This window comes from Epinephelus fuscoguttatus, linkage group LG5 (genome assembly GCF_011397635.1).
Source record: "Epinephelus fuscoguttatus linkage group LG5, E.fuscoguttatus.final_Chr_v1".
NCBI lineage: Eukaryota > Metazoa > Chordata > Actinopteri > Perciformes > Serranidae > Epinephelus > Epinephelus fuscoguttatus.
This window is the reverse complement of record NC_064756.1, coordinates 25500126-25517223: the sequence shown is the minus strand read 5'-3', so window position 1 is coordinate 25517223 and position 17098 is coordinate 25500126.

Sequence of the window (17098 nt, the reverse complement as noted above, 5' to 3'; positions counted from 1 at the left end):
CTCTTTCTTTTTAAACAACGACAATATCGTAGTTTGCACCAGATTGCTTTTTCTAGTCGTGCCGGTTAACGTTCAAACTTGGGTGGTGTCGCTTTAGATGCGTTAGCATGTTAGACATGTTTCCAAGTACATACCCGACCGCTGTTCTGCAGTGTCGGCACACTGCTTTTGTCTTGTCCACTTGTTTATTTCCATCTTCGTATTTTGCCCTGAAACCAAAGTGTTCCCAAACGGAGGACTTAAGGTTTGCGGGTGGGTCTTCAGGTTCGTCAGGCTCACTTGCCATGTCGTCAAAATGCGAGAATGCGCTCCACAAAGTGAAAGTGGAGATTTACGGGACTCGGTCCGTCACTCAATTATGTCCGTCGGGGAACTAGATATTTTAAATGGTTCGGCTCACAAAAACAGAATTAAAATAAAACAACATAAAATAAAATAAAATAATATCCTGCACCGAATAATTTGGTACAGGGTCGTGCCGAACCAAAAGTTGCGTACCGAACGGTTCGACACAAATACATGTACCGTTACGGCCCTATGTCTGAGTGGATGTTCTGACTTGCCACAACAAACATGTCCTAACTGGATGAATGGACCGTATTTATTTGAACATGGATGCAGAGCTCACTGAAACTGAAGAGCGGATGAGGAGAGGGAGCAGTGTTACTTCGGTAGCACATATACTAAAATTGCAACAAGCAGAAGAACATGTCTGAATCCAGCTAAAGGTAAACACAGATGTTCATTTCTCCTTTCCGTTATGTTGTCGGATAATTATACTAACAATCCGAGCCTATCTGTGTGAAAAAAATGCACTTTTAGTTGACGCATTTTGACGTTGTTTGACGCTGTCCCAGTGCCCTATTATTTCATATAGCACGTGCTCACTGGCTGCAGGCACGTCAGCCCTAGCTTCGTGCTGGAGAAATGTCAAATATTGAACATCCTATCACTCATTTAGACAAAAGTAAATCAGAAAATAGGGCCCAGGTTGAAAAAAACATTAGTTCCCCTTTAAGTCTAACCCAAGCTAATCGCATCTCCCCAAACATTTTCTCATCCAGACCTATATAGCCTTCTGCTTTTGTTATTCTCACCACAAAGCACTGTTAGCATTACAGCAAGTTGTTGCACCATGTCAGTCTCCATGTTGTTAAAATCTGCTTCCCTATGTGAACGCATGTGGTGCATTCATGCTCCCTCTGGCTTGATAATCTTATTAATATCCTGTTGTGTGTGATGCACCATTGCTTTGAAATCTTGTAGTGTGTGTATGTTTGAGATTAAAAAGAGGAACATCTGTGATGTTTTGTCTTAAGTGCGTGATGAAACCCGGTTTCAGAATCAGTTAGGGTTATAAAACTGAGCCTGAGTCTGGCTTCAGATGTAAAGTAAAGTCTGCCTCCCCCACCGAAACCGGAAGATGTTTCCACAGGAGAAGAGCTTGATAACTAAAACTGTCATTCTACCTTTGGAGACTCTAGGAATCACAAGTAACCCTGCATTCTCAGAGTGCATTGTTCTAGTGGGATAAATGGGTACTGTCTTATGAGCTATTGAAGATAAGATGGTACCTGACAATTAAGAGCTTTGTAGGTGAGGAGAAGGATCTTAAATTCAATTCTGTAGGGAGCCAGTGTAGACACTAACACGAGAGAAGCTGGATAAGTAGTGGTAAAAACTGAGACCCATTAACAATATGTTGGCTGTAATTAAGGATAATTGCTTACCTTCGGGATTTCCTACAAGAGAGTCCCAAGGTTCACACCTCACTGTCTTTCCACTCACACACACACACACACCATGCAACAACAGACTCATGCAGGAACAGAAGCAAAGCAAAAAGAGCAGATGTTGAGAAGGAGGGAGAAGAAGAAGAGGCTCTCGTGGTGCCAAACACATCATAAACTTTTTATTTGCGGAGAAGAAGGTGTGAAAAGAGACAGCGGAATGGAATGTAGGTGTATTGTAAAGGGATTGTTTGTTTGGACGGGAGGTCGACAAACAGCGACAGCAATTTACCCTCCGAGGATGCAAACAAAAAAAATCATTGTTTAGTTTTCTCACATAATGCAAACAAAAATAAATACTATCACAACACGCACACAAGCTTGAAATCATTTGACAGGTAAATCAGGGAAGACACAGTCATGAAACTAATTTTCTCCAAACTGCATGATAAGCGATATCTTTGTATTGAAGATAAACAAGGAAACGGCTACACACTGCACACAAGCAAACACACACACACACGCACAATAGAGGGCCACATCTCTGTCCCTCTGCAATTAAAGTCTTAGTCATACTGCACCAAAGGCTATTTCAGTCCTCTTCCAGCCCAGTTTCCTCAGCCATCCTCATAGCATGTTTTTTCCCTCTTCCATATTTTCTTTTCCCCCCTCTTTCTGTCCCTTTTGCTTGGTGACAAGGTTGTGAGTCAAAGTCTATTGATGCTGATCATTATTGACGCATGCTACAAGGCCAATCTGACATCACAGCACTGGCTGCAGAGAAGAAGCTGTAAATGCGTGAGTGTATTTTGAGGGACAGGCTAAATTGCTCTTTTCATTCCTGCCACAGCACACACATAGAGAGGCATAAAAAAAAAAAAAAACCATCCCATTTGACAACTCTCATCTGCCTGACATGAGCACACAACACACTCAACACTACATGTCCTTCTAAATCACTTGAATACACAGCCATCTCACACACCTCACTGTCCTGTCACTCTCACACTCTCTGAATAGATCCCTCCGCTCCGTCTCTTGTCAGTCTTCCCTCCCACACTTCTCAGCTTGCCGTGGATCCACTGTTCCTGAGCGGCCCAGAATACCGCTGAATGACAGTTCTGCCCAACATGCCACGTCTGCTGCCGCTGACAAATTTGGCAGCATCCCTTTCTCTCTCATCTGTTCACATCGTCTTCCTCTCAGGCTACATTCTCGTCCCTGTGTTTTTCAGCTGGTTTCCATGCCTCAGATCTCCCTCTACACACTGACATTGTTGTCAATCTTTTTTTTTTTTTTTGCGGCCATTTTCCTGCGAGGGTCTGTGTTGGAAATTGCAAAGTTGCAAAAGTGCAAATTTTTTTGTCACACAAATCTTGTGACAAAGAAACAAACAGCTGGAGGAGAGACATGACACTCACCACTGTGTCAATGCTTCCCAGCACTCGTGACACATCATGAAAACAGCGCTACGGAAATTTTTCTCTGTCCTTCTCCAAATGTGATGTTCTGGAAATACCCTACGGGATGTATTGACACAGCGTACACTCTGAGACTGAGGCAGTGGTATGAAGTCACTGTCATATAATCAAAGTCTGCAGGGTGCTAAAGACATCTGCAATAAATGATTTAAGATGGCCTGCCTCCACAAAAACAATGATATCATCAGGGCATACAGGCTGACATCACTGACAAATTTTACGCCCTCCACTGCAGTGTGACTAAAACGATAAAGGCAAATCTCTGAGGGTGAATGGTTGAAAATTTAAGTCTCCGTGGTGAGGAGCAGGTAGAGGTTTTTTTTTTTTTTTTTTTTAAATAAAGAAGCAATCTTGGCCATGAGCGAACCAGGACACTGCAGCATGAGCTCATCTGTAAAAGAAGTGAGCTCATATCTTAGCCGTTAAAGCGGTACGCCGTCAGATTCTGATTTTGTTTCGACTTCTTGGTCAGATAGAACACTGTCCAAACTAACTCCCAGATTCATTATTTCCTACATAATGAACAGTTTAAAGTTTAATAGTGAGCAGTAGGTTAGATGTTGTACTCTTGTGTGGTGTCACATGTCACGGTGAGATGTTCATGCCTCCTAAGTGAGAGTTGCACTTACTTACAGATTATTTCTTTGATTGCTTTTTGTCTTATAATGAGCCAGTGTTGTACTTTTCATTAAGTATACATTTTAGAGGGAGCTTTCAACAGTGTTGCATCCTTCAGAGGTAGAAATCCAAAGAAGTGCCCAAGGGTCCCCTGCAGCTCTGGCAACCCTGTCCCACAGAAATTACATTGGTATGTTACTAATCCAGTGGTGTAAGGAAGTTACAACAGGCACGCTATTATGCATGTATTGTCTTGACATAAATAGAGACTTGACATTGCACACAGTCTCACTCCAAAGTTGTCGAAATCCGGCGCTTGGGCAGTGACTTGCAGTGTCAGAAACCAACAAAAAAAAGGCATCCTTTAATGTTGGTGTGATACACGGCCGGTTGCTGTTATAGTTTAACGACACCTGCCAGTGTCAGGGGGAAATGCGGCGGGACAAGGACAAAAGTTAAGGCGGCTAAAGTCCGACTGTGGTGGGCAGGAGGGGTGCTGGATGAGTTCAACAAACACCAACTTTCACCCGAGAGAAGCAGCATCTGCATCCCATAAACCAAACCCGGTTCTTTTTTTCTAAACCTAACCATGTGTGTTTGTTGTTGAAGGAAAACAAACGTCAATTTGTGGCGTTGTACCAATGTAATGCCTTTATTTTGAAAGAGACTGTATGCAAGTGCACTGCCTGCACTGTCTGTATTTACGCCCCATGACTGTCTTGATTGGGCTGTCGTGGTAACATCATCCCTCCCTGGATTATACTCAGAGACGTTTCTTTCAGGATAACAAAACACTACATTTGTGTACTGCATAGGATTTGGAGCACTGATAGCGGTTATACAAAGTGCAGGATCTTAACATCAACTGGTTTCACATGCAGACTCCTGTCTTAGGTTTAGGCAATAAAAGCACTTAAGGAAGTTAAGGAAAAGGCATTTGCTGTTTCAAATTACTTGTAGCTAAACATAATATAGGAGACAGGGCTGCCTCTGGAGGAGTTTTGACATGTTTAAGAAAAAAATTATAGGAATGTCATCAGGAATATCTTGTACTGGGCTTGAGACTTTGACAGACAACCTGGGTCATTTGAAAGACAAAGGCTTTTATTTGGCAATAAGTTGAGTAGTAAAATTTAGGATCCAGGGTGTCTAGAGCTTAAAGGGGCAAAAAGCAAAATCGTTTCACCGCTAAGTTTGCTGCTGTGCACTGCCTGTAGACCAAAGCAAAGTGTGTTATGAGCCACACCTCCCTCTACCTCTGCTGTTCCGAAATCATCATGATGCCCTGTGGTTAAGGTCTGGTTAGGTTTAGGTACAAAAACCACTTGGTTAGGGTCAGGAAAAGATCATGGTGTGGATTAAAATGAAAAAAAAAGTGGCAAACACATAAGCTGTGAGCCTGCTTCGCCTCAAGCCTTTCCCAGCTGACCCAGAGCTAGTCGCGGCGCACCATCAAGGCAGAAATACGCCCGCCGGGAGCCGTTCAGCACCGCGGACCGTCGGACTAATGGGATGTAGGACCAATGGGCTGTCGGACCAATGACATCGACCCGTAGCTGGTGGCAGCCGACTCAGCTCGAGCCATTGCCAGATCCCGGCTAGTGCTAACATCGGGAGCTAACGCTAACGTTCCTACTATTCTCCGTGAGTGAGAGTGATGTTTTAGCCTGGCTACATTTTAAAATGCTAATTGCAAATGTTAGCTGAGCTACTCACCTAACACAACCGTAACGCCTGACCCATTGCTGGGACCGAGCCGCTAATAACTCGGACATTAACCCATGCTACAATTTTAACAATAAATTTAATTGAATCGACATAGCGACATGTGCCTAACGTTACTGTAACACTAATTAAAACAGACATCTGACTTTATGTTGTACCCGTCCAGGAGAAGAAGAGCTAGCTCCCAGTCAGATTGTAGCCCCTTTAGCTCTTGCAGTGCTCTCCACCTTGGAAATGCAAGGCCAATGTTAATCCGAGTTCTGTCCCTTTCTTTATCCGACAACTTCTTTGCCAACGGCCGTTGTTTCTTTAGAGGTAATATCGGATCCTGGTCTTCTTCAGGTGGACATTTCATTCTGCTCTCTGCCATTTCACTTCGAAAATACGCGCTGCCATTGCTCACTGGCTGTAGCCTTTTATAGGGAGGGAGGGCCAAGGGCTCCGAGAGGGGGGAGGAGGAGGAGGAGGAGGAGGTGGCGATTCACATGAATGTGCAGCCGGACCGGATTGTAAACAAGGGGCTGGAGATCAACACAGAGAGAGGGTGTGTGAGGTCATGCCATACTCCAGATGAAATTACACCTCTAGTTCTTCACATAGCAATTTTTTAATTCCTTCAATCTAGAAATGATGAATTTCACTTATTGCCCCTTTAAAGTGAGAACATCTGAGTCTCTTCTGCACAAATATGTCTTCAACAAGTGCCCCAACTTTATGGAAGTGCGATACTAAATCGACGGAGTATTTCTGTTATTCACTAGTAGCCTATGGGCTAAATTTTAAAAAAGCTGGACTCCCATAATGCAACTCTATGGCGTCACTAACCACACCCACTCTGAATGGTTATTTGCGCACATCTTTCAAACTTTATATCTCCAGTTTGCAACACAAAGTAATTCATAAAAAAATTCTGACAAGCTCAATCTGAGATAACACTTATGACATCCCCAGGGGCTCTCTCCCCTCAAACTCTTTCTCAAATTCCTCCAGCACAGGAAGTACATTATTCAACAGTTTTCACGGGCTGACTAATCCTCCCCATGACGAGTAAACTGAGCTCCATGTACAAAGCCGATGGAGTGGGTGCCTCTTCGAAACTTAAAAATAAGAAAATCAATGCAGCAGAGGCCAAGATATCCAGACCCTCAGTCTCTAAAAATATAGTATAACATTTTCTCAGCCTCAACAAAGCTGGTTTAGAGTCACAGAAGACATTATACAACTGTTTTTACAGTCTGTGCATTACTTACCAGCTGGTAAATTGACTTTGACATGTGAAATTAGTGGAGTGGCCCTCTGAATAAAACAGTGTAATATATCTGTCAATATATGTGAAGACATTGTTGATTATCACATGCATGTCAGTGTGTATGTCAGTCATGAAATGAATGTTCAGCTAGATAGATAGATAGATAGATAGATAGATAGATAGATAGATGTAGCTGTCACGTTGCTCCGAGCAACAGTCTCTATTTTTGAACCTTTCTTTCACTCTTTTGCAATACAAGATAAAATAAAAAAGCCTGAGGGTCCACAGAACTCTAATCTATTTTTCCTGCACCTACACACTGTGAGTCATCTATCCACACTCAGCTAACCTCTCCTTTATCTCCCTCTCTCTGAGGATGGCACATCGGAGGAGAGGCTCCTCACCCAGATGAGCTGTTTGACTGTGACCCCCACAGACTAATGGAATACTTCACCAAAACACCCTTTCACATCAACCTGAATTAGAAAACAGTATGTAAAACAGTTCACGTGGTTCATTTTGTCGCCCCTGGAATGCAAGCAGTGATGCATTCAAGACGTTCAGTGCGCAGTGTTATTTCATTTTTCTTAAGTTTGCACATGTGGAGAAAGGAAGAAGGAACTGGAACAAACTTTGTTTACAGTCGTCCACACACGCACCATATTTAATGTCCCCCACTTGGCTTGTCTGGATTTGCTTAGCGCGTCATAATACCATGTCATAGGAGGGGCCTTTTTTTCTCTGTTTAAACGTGAGTCATAATACTTGTGGTCTGATGTTTTGCAACAAATTCATTGGATATTTGGAGCAGCACCTGACCTCGTATCCTCAGGATATTCCCGCAGCTTTCCCTCAGTCCTCCTAACACTCAAATGCTTCAAATATGAGTAAGTAGTTTCTGAAAAAAATGAGGATAATGGGTTTATTTTTATAGTCACAAGTGTGTGATTAAGTGTAAACTGGCACTTTCAATGCCTGAACATTGCTGTGCAAAAACAAAACAACAAACAGTGCTATGTTTGTTCAGTGGTTTTTAACTCTATGGGTTAGTGGTCAGTGTTCAAGTCTAAAACTGCTTAAAACTGTTAATTTTAATGCCCCAACATGGCTGAGCAAAAACAAAATTGCAAGTAATGCAACATATCTAAAATCCCTGTTTCCCTTTTTTTCATTTTGTAACTTTGTGTGATTTTCCTTTGCTCCATACTCCATACTAGGAATGTATTTTTTTTTTTGTCTGTAGGAATTAGCCTGTGTAAAATGCTGTGACAAGAAGATAATAAAGTCCCAAACAAGTATTTCCTAATTAATAGCATCTTAGCTTGTTTATATTGCTAATATTTGTCAAATTTGTATGCCATATCAAACTAAAGATATTATTAAACATAAATAAACAAGTTTAAACCATTAAATCTGATCAGCCTTTGTACCTTTTTTATTTCTGTGTAGGGATCAGCTGAAGACTCACTTGGCTGACATGGCCACCACCATATTACACAGATTAGAGTACTGTGCTTTTGCTACCTCTAGTAGGAGTAGCAGTAAGGTGGTGCAGTGGTTAGCATTGTCGCCTCACAGCAAGGGGGTTTCTGGTTCGAACTCCAGGGTGAAGGAGCCCTTCTGTGCAGAGTTTGCATGTTCTCCCCGTGTCAGCGTGGGTTCCCCAGGTACTCCAGCTTCCTCCCACAGTCCAAAGACATGTAGGTTAATTATTGACTCTAAATTGGGCGTATGTGTAAGTGTGAGTGTGAATGGTTGTCTGTCTCTATGTGTCAGCCCTGCGATAGTCTGGCGACCTGTCCAGGGTGTACCCTGCCTCTTTCCCAGTGTCAGCTGGGATAGGCTCCAGCACCCCCGTGACCGAGTGGTAATGGAAAATGAATGAATGAATGAGTAATACCCTTTTCCACTGGCACTCTTGGCCATGCTGGGTAAAGTCATGCCATGCCGATTTCTGTTTCCATTGGCAGTTTAGACTCGCCATGCCACGCTAAACCACGTTGGAGATGGACCTGCTCAGCATCATTGCAACAGTAAACACAGTTGCAGAGGATGCTCCTTTTACATGTCACAAGACCCATGGCCAGTGCGTCACCAGAAAGGACACACCTTAAAGCAGGTAACCCAGTTTTCATGGAAACGCAGTCCTCAGCAGCACCGAACTGAGCGGCCCAGCCGGACCAAGTAAAACCAAACCAGGCCACTACCGTGGAAGAAGACCATAGATGACACAAAAAAGTGTCCACAAACACGGACAACATGTCTAAGTTAAACAAAATGAAGTATAACATGCAGTTATGTATGTAATGTCTTCATATGAGGCTCAGGATCACAGAAGGATACAAGTTCTCATCTGAGCTGAATGCAATATCAACAAGTTCTCCAAAATAAATGCCAAAATGCATAGTTTGTCTGTGCCCTCGTTGTTATGGTTACAGTTACAAACACATGGTGTGGACATGCTTAAAAAGCCCATGTCGACTTCGTCATTCTATAATACTGTCTCCTTACTTCCTTGTTCACTCTCCTTACAAAAGAGGCACAATGCGGCTGTGGCAATATCACATTTCGCATGTGTCTAAAAAGCACATGTGTCTATTCATAAATATATCAAATGTTATCACTTGCTACATTTCACACATGAAATATTCGAAAATCACTTGTGCCTATATCATTAATAATTCACGACGCAGCACTCGAGCCCAGTGAGTTGGATAGAAAACAGAGCTGGGTCAGTGTGTTTGTTGGTCTATGACAGGGCCCTCATTCAGCAGAATACAATAGTGCCAGCTAGTACAGTCGCCCCACTGTCCCGTCTGGTGGCCAAATGGCAGAATGCAGACTGACCTACAGTATGGCTCCTCTCTCTTTACTCTTATGTGGGGCAGACACACTCATTCACGCAGAGCACAAGAGCTCACTCAGTCCCCGAGTGAGAAGAGGCATTCATCGAGGGAAAACAGTGAATTTGGGGAAATCATTTGGGCAGGGTTGGACAAGAGGGGAGAGGGCCAACGTTCAAACCAACACCACACACACACACACACACACACACACACACACACGCAAACAGGCATGTAGATTTGGAGACGCACCATCCCACCCTGTTTCAGTTTCCTGTCAACGGCTACAATAGTATCTGCCTGCAAGCTGTGCAACCCAACCCTATCTTATCAACTGCAGGCTCAGACACAGCCACAATACTCTGCAGTGTATGTGTGTGTGTGTGTGTGTGTGTGTGTGTGTGTGTGTGTGAGAGAGAGAGAGAGAGAGAGAGAGAGAGAGAGAGAGAGAGAGAATGTGTGTGTGAGTAAGTGTGTTGGTGTATGCCCCAGGAGGCATGGGGAATGAATTCACTTCACAGGAATGCACAGCTGAGTCTGGGTGTTTTTACATCAAAACACCTACTGTATGTTTTTGATAAACTGTTGCTACTTTCTCCTCATTTTTCTATTAGCTCTGTGTTTTGTTGACTTTACCTCCTTGTAGTTTTTGAGGTCCCACAGACCCCGCAGGTGTATGTGCAAAATAATAATATGAACTGCCAAATCAACCCTTTCCTCCAGTTATATTCCTCCTATTCTTCAGATGTTATGTAGAAAAAAATTACAAAAACTGTAAGGAAATATTTCATGTTTAATAACTTATTGTGGCCTTCCATGAACAAATATGCATGGCTGTTATTTGCTGTTTAGAGATAAAGAAGTGTGACGTTAATTCTGTTTGGGGTCAGTTAAAGCTCAGTGAGGCCTGACTGCCTGTTTCTGTTGGAGATAAGACTTGTTTATACTGCCTTTACATATGAAAAAAGATATGTTTATTTCAAACGCTGTAAATGCCACTGCCCACTTATTTCCACACACTGTTTATGTTGGCATAGATACATCCAGTAGATGGCGCTAGATGGCAGAATCAAAAGTTTCGGACAACAACAAATGAGGCAATTGTGGAGGAGGTCGTAATAATGTACCTTTTAACAGAGGCAGCACTGTAGATGGCAGTGGCCACTGAATACATCGTGACACATGGACGGAGAATTCTTTTCATAATATTACCAATTTGTACTGTTGTGCCATTTTTAAAACACGTCGGACATTTCCTACGAGCATACGTCGCATGGACTCCAGGATCTCTGGTGGTACTGTTCTGTTTTGTCCATATCCGTAAACCTTTCAAAAAAACATACTCAAATACGGACAAAATAAACGCAGAGTAAAGGCCTTTGCACACTGAGTCCATTTTTTTCAGATGCATATTTTTAATCCGTCATCTGAAAAAAATCGTTATGCACAGAAATCTTGCAGACTGATTCTGATGCGTTTCATTGTTATAGTCATGGAAATCCACAACACGTGACAAATGAAAAGACACATTTCCTCCTTTGAATCTCTCCACTGGAGTTACCTATCTGGCTGTCACCACTCCCTCCCTGTCTTTCATTTGGCACAGCAGCTTCGTGAAGTCCTCCACATTCTGTGTGCGGTCCACATCCTCCTGCTCTTCATCATCATCATCCACCTGAATATTACTATCTGACCTGTTGAAAGTAGCTGTCTTAGTCATGCAATGATTCTGTGTGCCCTGTTCCTCTAACTTGAATGACGGACGAAAGTTTTGGACCCAGTGTGCAGACGTGATTGACACAACGTGAAGTCGTACATATTTCTACACATGCAACAATTTTCGATGAAAAAAATGGACTGTGTAAAGGTCTTAAGAACAGAAAGCTCTGTTTGTATCCTTATACGTATCTAACGTCGAGCATAACCTCATTTCCACATAGCTCCATGTGCGTATGTGAGTCAGTTTTTCGGTCTTAAATTTGCCTCAAGTATGCTGACAAAAATTGAAAATTGATTTTTGGACAGACTGTATCCAGTGTGCCACAGGAAGTTAGAATAAAAATGAATTAGCTAGCTTACTAATGAATGTAATGCAGCTCCATGTTTAGCTTTCTGACATTGATAGCATGCTAGGTGTGTAACATAAAGAGGGCATGCATTTTGGATCATACTTCCTTTGACGAAATATTTCACAACACCGGCTACACACCGGACAGGCCAACCTGCTCACTTTTTACTGGTCCAGTTTTTTATCTTTGTACTGTTCCATGCACATATTTCACAAGACTGGGTGGTGAAAAACTCTTGAAATGAACTTTTCTGCCATTTCTGCAATTGTGGGTTGTTTTTTTTTAAAATCAATTTGTAAAGACCTGCACTTTGTTGTGTTGAACACTAGAGGCGCACTCTGTGCACTACAGGACAACACGGACACAAAAGTGGGAAAGAGGCCTAAATGAGCCATTAGTGTCGAATGTTTCATCTTTAAGGGGAAATTTATGTATCTGACTCACTCAAGGGAAAAATCTGTGTTCATAAGGAATTCTCATGAAATTAGGAAAAGTCATAAAAAATATCAAGGTGATATTTTTTTTGCAAATTTGTCTTTTATACAATGAGCTATACAAGAACAGCCTGTAGCATTAGTTTGTTGTTTAGGCCTCCTTCATTCATAATCCATTTACTGCGACTCTTATCTGCTTGTTGTCCTCTCCCCATGCATGTACTTCTCTGTCACTGCAGCTGTTACATTCTTAAGAGAACATCTCCATCTTGTCCTGGCTTGAATACTTGCTCTTCACCGCCTACAGTTCTCTGAAAATAGACAAATAACCCGCAGGGAGCCTGAGAGACACATTCAGAGCTCTGCACCTTGAGAAACAATAAATTGCCATTTGCCAACCACAGTACCATCGCCTCATCGTCCTTCACACTTTTCCCAAATGTTTTGGAGTGAGCACGCCTGTGAACAGTTATTATGCCAAATACTGAAACCCGAAGAGAGAATGATTAGACAGGCTGAAGAGCAGACAAGCTCGAAGCAAAATGTCAAAATCAAAAACACTGTCTTCTGTTTTAAGATCTCCAGACTTGGATTTTGTGCACAAGCCTGGAGCATCACATCACTCTACAAGTAAGTCCCAGCCTGAAAAACTGCAGCAAAACTGTTTTGTATTGCTTGGATCTTAATTTGCTTGTTACACTAGAATATGCAACATTTATGTGTATGTCAGAAAAGACGAGAAATTATGTGTAAAGTTTCAGGCCAAACATTTAAACAAAGAATTTGCTGGAACGTGAGCAGATAGCTAATCTCATGTCCAGTAACAGCGGTTTTTAGGAGCTAAATAGGATGTGAGGTAAACATGAGACACCCATTCTCTCACACATGCAAGTACAAGCCAGTGTAAACATACCCTCCCTATACTTACACAGAACCTGAGTATCTTTACTAACAATCTGCCTTGTCAGACTTTTCAGGAAGCCTAAGGCTAAATTATATCACCAATGACTCATCTACTGAGTCTAATTGCTCTCAAAAAATATCCCACACTGCACTCCTGAATCTTTAAACTCCACCATCCTCCTGACCTCTGCACTTATTGGTTGCCTATCAATTCGGTGATCCAAAGATTCAAGCATAATCCAAAGTGGCAGTCGCAGTAAGTTGAACTATATTACTTAACAAACCAAACACAATAATACATACCATATCGTTGGCAGGTCTATGCTGGAACATGATACCCACAAATCACAGTGTAATTATATACTGTACACAGAGGGAGCGGATGGAGATACAACAGACAAGTGCAGACAGCACCAATTAAATGCTGGTTTAAGTGTGTTGTTGTCATGGTGACTAAGCTACCAGGCTACCTCTGAAATTCTGTTTCATATTAAATGCCGTTGCTTTTGTTCCTGTGCCCGTCTCTTTATCCTTCACCTCCCTCCGCGTGTGTCTGTCTCTCACTTCATCCCTGCCTGTATCTGTGCAACTGGCTGAAAAACATCAAAAACAGTCAAAACCAGTGCCGGTTAACCAGCTTCAAACCGCCTCGTCTCCTTCTCCACCCCTCTCTTTTGTACGTCTCTTTCCATTTCTCCTCCAGCTGTGCCCTCAACCATGTTACCTCGTTCGACAGTTAGCAGACACTGTGGCACAAGATGCAGTGGGGGTGGGAAGATTTGTGCCACGGGGGTTTATCTGTCTCCCCCCACATTTCTAAAGAAAACACCATGCTGTTCATTGTTTACCCCGGTGTTCTGAGACGCCGAGGTAAATGGTTTTGTGTGATCTGTCTAATCGGAGAGAGAGCGAGTCTGACTACAGGAGAAGCGTGGGAGCTTTGGAGTACTTTGATTTCAGTGACCTTCCCTTTTCATGCAGTCTGGCTCTGCTGCAAGTCTACGCAGGTATAAAACAGACAGACAGCTGCACAGACAGGAACACGCAAAAAGAACAGTTTAAAGGATTGTGGCAGTGGTTTTGCAAGTTTGAGCTCATTCACTACAAATCATATTTGCTTGCTATTTTCATGCTCATGTATTTCAGATTTTTGGATTCAACCAATTACAAGCATCAGTTGTTTCCAATCATCTCCATATGATAATCTATTAGGAGACTAAAATCTGCTTGAGCTGTGTCGTCTACCACAGTAAACATTAGCGTCTACTTACTCAGGCTTTTAACTTGCACTTAAAAAGTATTCTTGGATTATTACTACTCAGGTCTTATTTTCATGAATTTGTCCATAATTTTTATCACTCATGATACCACCATTGTCTCCAAAGTAACTGCAGTACTACCAAGTAGGATTTGGGGTTACCAAGGTAACTTCAGGTTTAACCCTGAGTTTTCAGTACTTTGAAGCTGGTTCACTCTTTACCGGGATAAATCACCATGGTAACTTATGCTGTATGGCTAACCAGAGGACCAGATAACAACCTGGCAACACCTTGACCACTGACCAATGATATCACTTAAAAAACAACTGGTTCATTGGGCCCTACCCACTCCAGAGTCCTGTCGGGTCCATATATATTCGGGTAGGCATATCGGCCAGCTGCATGTATGCAAATTTCAGTGGGCCAATACATGCTTGTAATTGGGGGAGAGTATTGTCCACAGAGTCCAGTAGAGCTCCACCCTTGTTAATAGCCTGGAAATCCAGACCCAAATCTAGAAAGATTTAGGGTCTGGCTATGAGTAATGCAAATGGCCCAACTCGAGGGGCGGCACCAAGCATGCATTTGAAAATATCACTGCACACAATTGGATAACACTACGACCAATCAGAACAATCCACGGGGTGACGTATCCAGAGCGCTACCAGTGGAGCTAACTGGTAGATTAGACTCTTGCCGTATCCGGTCGGCAAAACAGCAAAACCGTCCTTCTTGCAAAGGAAAGATTCGAGCGCCGTCTTCTGTTCCTTTTTTAGAGAAAAAGCCAAGTCTAATTCGTTCATTGTAGTGGCCAAAGCCGTTTCAAACAACTGGTGTCATCCGTAGCCATCTTGCAAAGTTTACTGACTGGTTTCGGACTTCGTTGTTGCAGCGCTGTCGTCATCTGTTTAGCTCGCTTCTGGCCCGCCTATATCAGATACACTGATGTGGTTGGTGCAGCTCGGCTCCAACGGCATGGGTAATGAGCATCGTTACTGATTGCCAGAGTGACTCGCTGAGCAAATTTAAATTGTACTCTCGCAAGAACTCTGGATTTCCAGGGTATCTTGTTAATAGAACTAGGGTTACAATACTGTAACCTTCAGTTTCTTCTTATCCATCTAAATAGCAAAAATGCTCACTCTATAGGCATGTAATAATTCCTACCTGTATTTCATGTCTTGGCCTACTTTTAATATTTGGAAATTATTTCTAGTTTCTCTACAACTTTTTATTCCGTAGTAAGATTATCTCCACTCTGATGAACTCGACTTTTTGCTGTCCCCCCTGCAGGTAATTAGTATCACCTTTTCATCTCATATCACATGAAGTAAAATGGTAAATGGTAAATGAACTGCACTTGTATAGCGCCTTTCTAGTCTTCCGACCACTCAAAGTGCTTTAACACTGCATGTCACATTCACACATTAGCACACACATTCACACACTGGTGCCCGAGGCTACCAGACAAGGTGCCACCTGCTACTCTGTAGCCATTCACTCTCTCACTCACACACCAATGGAACAGCCATAGGGCCATTGGGAGCAATTTGGGGCTCAGTACCTTGCCCAAGGATACTACAACATGTGGGCTGGAGGAGCTGAGGATCAGTGGACGACCTGCTAACCTCTGATTCGCAGCCGCCCCTTAAGTACCCCATCCATGGTTCTGATGTTGCTCATAAATAACAACCCCGTCTTTTTCACATGAATGTTCTTGTGGCTGGACAGGAAACCCAGAGTTGACTGAACCACTTGATAACCAGTTTCTTGATACTGGTTATCCAAACAGCTAATGTTTAAGGGTTATGAAAGCCAGATAACAAAAGAAATATATACTGGGTATGCTGGACTTGCTTCGTAGTACAAGCCTCAAGCAACAGGAATACAAAGCGAAGTTCAACATGGAAAGAAACATGAGAGGTCGGACAATCAGGCAAGTTGTTTAAAAAAACAACACTGACTTATGTAGTAAACTGTAATCATGTAAACCTATTTAAGTAAACTGTAACTATGGTAGGTCAAAGTTGAACCAGGCAACTGGTCTGTAAATGGATGCTGGACGTTTGCACACAGTTGGGGGTAATCATTTTTATCTTCCCTTTCCGTTCCCTTTATCAAATAGGTGTGGCTAACTTGTTTTTTTTTTCAACCTGTCTCTTAATATGAATCAGAGGCAGCTGGAAGCAGTTTCATTTCTTATTCACACTTCCTTTTTAGCGATCAGATCAGATAGAAGTGATGGCCAAATCTTTAAACATAAGACCCCGGCTGTTAAAAAAAGAGAGAGAGAGAGAGAGAGAGAGAGAGAGAGTTCATCATCACACAAGGACTTTGTCACCAGAGTGACAGAAATTAACGCAGCCTCGATTTTCATTCTGATGCGTGACACAACTCGAGCAAGTTCTTAGAGCCTGCTAATTGTTACCATGCAGGAATGAAGGAAACCAATGATTTTCCAGGAACTGAAGGCTGAAACACAGTACATCCAAACAACAGTGTAGTTGTCAGAATGGTGAGCTGTAATCTGTAATCGTAAGTATACATGGTTTGCAGTTAATTCACTAAAACATGAAAACCCCTGGTGTGAACCTTCGAGATCGATGCAACAGTTAAAATCTTATAAACATATACAGTGAAGGAGAGGGAGGTAGAGGAACAGTCAGAATGTATACAGCTCTCTGAACCGACAAACTCGGCAGACAAACTTCCATATGGGTGGTTATGCGTGGGAAGAAGGTATGAGTCCGCGTTATGGCTCAGGAAAGGCCTGACGACTCAAGTAGG